The sequence below is a fragment of the Grammomys surdaster genome, unplaced genomic scaffold (genome assembly GCF_004785775.1).
Source record: "Grammomys surdaster isolate TR1022 unplaced genomic scaffold, NIH_TR_1.0 103707, whole genome shotgun sequence".
NCBI classification, from domain to species: Eukaryota; Metazoa; Chordata; class Mammalia; order Rodentia; family Muridae; genus Grammomys; species Grammomys surdaster.
The window spans coordinates 604-5,605 of NW_021609347.1; the positions used below are offsets into that span (position 1 = coordinate 604).

Here is a 5,002-nt window from a genome sequence, read left to right on the forward strand (position 1 = left end):
CTGACTGTTGAAGATGAACAGGAGAATACCAGCAACCTCAAGAAACAGCAATATCAGGTAGGGTCAAGCAGTTTATTCAGACTAACACTGTCTGTTATCATTTGTCTATTGGATCCATTTTACATTCATCCACCTTCTTTTAAATCCACAACTCCCAACGAGCCACCCACTTCATGGAATATAGTTGTTCCTTACTTTGTCTATGCACAAGTATTCTGGAAACTTCAACTCTTGGAAGACACTGAATTATTGGCAAGTGTACCTTGTGACTCTGCTTGAAGCTGCAGTCTAGAAAGGGTAACAGATGAATGACAGGTCACACTCTTGCATGTCCTCATGATAGGAGGGTTGCTAAGCAGAGCTTTGAGAAAGTTCTCTGTCTTGTGACAGGAGTTGTTCAGGGGGCATGTGACCTCCCAGGTAGGCATCACTTGCAGGGAGGAAAGCCAAATGCAAATATCAAATGAGTGCTTCTCACTGTCAGTGGTCTGGGTGGCATGTGGCCTTCTCCTTTCTCCTGCAGCCCAATGAGGTCTCTTCCCATTGGCCAGGTCTTGGTTTGCACTGATAGAAGTCTGAGTGGCAGCTTGTCAGCCCATGTGTTTGTGAGCTTTGCTTGATATTTTGCCCTGCTTGCAGATTTAGCAGCAAGGGTTTCAGTTAAAGATCAATGTTGAAGTCTAGTTGAGGTGGTGGGAGGCAGAAGCTGACATCTGACATGCATGTCCCCACCAAGCCTGTGTCTTAATAACTGCCTTCCTCTCCCAGGTCTCAGAAGCTGCAAGAGAGTTGGAAGTAGCCATATCCCTGCAGGAGAGCCTCCTGCAGAATGAGTTGCCACCTCAGGAGCCCCCTGCTGAGCTCCCTCCTCAACAGCCACAGACTTCTTTGGATGAATCTCCTTCCTCATAGATAATTTCCACAGTGTGATTGGGCCCAAACTATGTAGCCAGTGAGACATCCAGGCTGATTCAGGGTCTTTTTCTCTTTCCTGTGTGACCCCTTGAGAAAGAACTGAGGTGACTGCAGTAGCAGCAAGAGCTCAAGAGGAGAAACTGTCCGTAGTCTGTGCTGCTCAATGTGCAGTGAGGGAATGTCACTTCACAATTTTTTCTGTTAGAGTTCCTTTGAAATTTTCTTTTGCATGGTTTTGTTTTTTCTTATGTTATTGAGATATTATTACATGTTCTTGTTATTGATTTTGATTTTGCTAATGATTTTCACAGTTTATATTAACCTTCATATTAAAACTTGTTTTGTAATATTGATTTCTTAGGAATAAAAACAATTTGATCTCTATCTCTTGACTCATTTTTTAAATTTTATTTAAACTTTCTTTTACACTCCATTTTTTATCCCTCTACATGTTCACCCCCTGATGGATTAACATACTGTTCTGCTACCCACCTGTCTCCCCAAATAGTTCCCCAACCTCCATCCTAAACCCCAACTCCACCAATCCTCCCCATTCTTTGGAGTCCTTTGAGGGTTAGGTGCACCTTCTCTGACTGAATCCAGACCTGGCAGTCCACTTTCTGTATATGTGTTGGGGGCCTCACATCAGCTTGTTTATACTGGCTGACTGGTAGTCGAGTGTCTGAAAGATTTCTGGGGTTCAGCTTATTTGACAATGCTGGTTCTCCTACAAGGTTACCCTACTCCTCAGCTTCTTTCAGCTTTTCACTAAGTCAACTACAGGGGTCAGCAGCTTCTGTTCACTGTTTTAGTGTAAATATCTGCAGCTGAGACTTCTGGGTGCTTGTTTGGTCTATCAGAGGGCAGGCATGATAGACCCCTTTTTGTGAGCACTCTATAGCCACAGTAATAGTGTCAGCTCTCTGGTCCTCCTCTTCAGCTCAGGCCCCCTTTCGGTTGTTACTGGACCTTTAGCCAGACTGTTGAGCATCTCAGGCTAGAACTCTGTCTGGGCTGCCTGGATCTGGGCTAGAACTCTGTCTGGGCTGCCTGGATCTGGACTGATGGTTGTCTCCCAATTTTCCTTACCTGGACCTGCCTATGTTGCACCATTCAGAAGATTTTTGTCTAAGGCTCATTTCTAACGATGGTCCATTGTAACAGGCAGGGTTTCCTGTCTGCCCCTTGCTTCCCACCACAGATTCCAATCTATCACTATACAGAACAAGGTCATTTCAGGATTGCTTTTTACAGGGTGCTTTAGATTATTCTTTCCCTCTTAGATAATTTTGTTATTTACATTTCAAATATTATTCCCATTCCAGTTTTCCCACCCACCACAAAATCCCCATATACTATCTGTCCTTCCCCTGCTTCTATGAGGGATTTCCCACCTTCCCACCCACACCAGGCTACATTTCCTGCCACTCCCCTACACTGGGGCATGGAGCCTTCAAAGGACCAAAGGCCAATCCTAATGATATCCCACAAGTGTATCTTCTGCTACATATGATGCTGGAGTCTTGAATCCTTCCATAAGTCCTTTTTTGTTGGTGCTTTAGACCCTGCGAGCTCTGTGTGTGTGGGTGTGTGGGTGTTCTGGTTGATTAATATTCTTGTTCTTCCTATGGGGTTGAGAACCCCTTCAGCTCCTTCAGTCCTGTGTTACACTCTTCATTGTTCAGATGTTCTCAGTCCACAACACTGAGCTTACACATAGCCTCTCTCTTCTCTGCCACATACTGAGGCACATGAGACACAACTGCCACCCTGCCAATGATCTAGGGGCAGACCATGTCAATAATTGAAATCATTAAATGTCAGTGGAATTCTGGTCTGTACGATTGAAGAGTAAAACAACAAAGCCAAAAACTACAACAACAAAACAGCTAAGTATTATTTTTAAAGGAAACACATATTACCAAAGAATAATTAGCCAATCTTTTATCAAATCTTAAACTAGACAAGGAGATTCCTAAGCTTTGGCCATGTAGTGAAGACTCATGAACATAAAACATATTTTGACAAGATTACAGAGCAATTTTCTCCAACATTAAAATTAATCACTACTGCTTAGTACTACTTAACCTAACATGTTAAAGTTTTGAAAATGCTTTTAAATAATGAACACAATTCAAATTCTCTGAAGAATATTGTTGGAAGATGGATGTGGGTGGTATTGAATTTTTATAGGTGGCTTTGAATTTTATAGTCATTTCAAAGTATTAATACAGACAATCTCTGACTGCAGGAGACCACTGCAACTTCTTTGGTCTTCTTAAATATATTTTATTTCAAAGCCTTTAAAGTTCACTATAGTGGATGTGCATTCCTTGTTTTATTCTGTCTACTAGGTTGTTGTTCAACATACCCACTCCTCCTCTTGTATTAATTTTCATAAAATGCTTACTCATTATATAATATCATCCCAGTAATTCTCCATATACCTATCATTTTAAATGGAGACATTTCTAGTAATGTTCAAAATCCTTTCGGTACCCACAATTCCAAAACATTTGGAGTTGACTGCATAAGTAATGATTAGGTCAGATACTCACTGAAGTCTAGGGAGGGAAAGATACTGAAGAGAAACAGACAACATACACAACTTGTGAAGTAATAATAGATCATTTTGTCAGTTGCTAGGATATTTTTCTTTTGTTGAAAATCGATTCTTTTCTCATACCATTTATCCTGATTATAGCCTGCCCTACCTTCCTCCTATCAGTTCCTCCTCACCTCCTCTACCTCCCTGATTCATCCCTTTCTGCCACTTATGAGAAAAGAATAGACTTCACGAATGAGCTTCCAAAGGTGACAAAATAAGATATAGTAAGATGAAGAAAAAGGTATGATACTGAAGTTGAACACACTAACCCAACAGGAGATGAAGGGTTTCTAGATCAGGCACAAGCGTCAGTGACACACTTGTTCAGTGTCCCATAAAAATGTTAAGCTAATAGGGAAAACAAAGATGCAAAAGACCTGGTATAGGCCCATATTGGCCATGTACTTGAGTTTCAGTCTGGATGAGCTCCTATGGCCATTGCTTAATTAACTCAGAGAGCCTAGTTCCCGAGGTGTCCTTTGTCCTCTTTTATAGTCTCTGTGCCTCCTGTTCTACAGGAGTATCTTCTGGAGGTGACTGAAGCCTGGAGGGAAACAGTGACAGCCATGGGGAGAGGATCAGTGGTAGGAAAACATCAGGGAAGAAGTTGAGTTAAGTTGTGAGGGCTCGATGAAACACTGCCCCAGCAAAAATCCAATAGCATTAAACTATATAGATGTCTCTGTGTCATTATTAGCAAAAGTCCAGCAGGACATCAAAAGCCTTGCTATACTCCCCGAGCTCTGAGTAGAAGGAAGTGATAGAGAAAATCTCTGCAAAATGTCTGGTTGTGTGTCTCTACATCTGTTCCCATCTGCTACTAGAGGAACACTTCTGATGATGAATAGAGAGGACACTGATATTTGATCAGAACTGAATTTCTTTAGAAATTATTTGAGTTTCTTTTTTTTAAAGATATCCAAAGTTTTTTCTACTCCAGGTATCTAGGCTACCTAGTCTCTGATTCTTAGGTCCCCAAGTATTGTTAGAAATGGGTTCGATCAATAGAATAGGCTATAAGTGAAAACAGTCATTGGTTGGCTACTCCCAAAAATTCTGGGTCACCATTACCCTAGCATAGACAGATTGCCTAGGCAAAACTTACTGTAGGTCAAAGATTTTGTTACTGAGTTGGATGTTTCTCTTTTAATAGCCTGCAGGGTATCATCCCTCACAAAATCTCTAGAATTTATAGAAAAACCTCCATGTAGGCACTAGCTGACTTCTCCATGTTCAGTGGATTGTGTGGTTGTTGTCGTCAGCAATGGGCCCAGTGTCAGTTTGCAGATAGAATCCCTCTGTCTCAGCACCAGAGTGAGGTGTTATATGATCTCCACGGGAATCTCTTGCCAAAAATTCAAAAAAATGCAACTAAGTTCTGCCACTGCATGCTTTTCATGACTAGAAGAGATGACACTTGAGACTCTGTATCCCCCAATACTAAAACTCCTCATCAGTAACACCATCATACTGTAAAGA

The 5,002-nt window shown here is 41.5% G+C and overlaps 1 non-coding gene across 1 annotated transcript; it reads right to left on the bottom strand.

Annotated features, from left to right (window-relative positions):
* Window positions 1-2,576: 2,576 nt before the first annotated feature.
* On the bottom strand, window positions 2,577-2,707 carry LOC114635416. Its single transcript, XR_003713467.1, has one exon. It is a non-coding gene; the product is annotated as a small nucleolar RNA SNORA17 (small nucleolar RNA).
* Window positions 2,708-5,002: the final 2,295 nt, after the last annotated feature.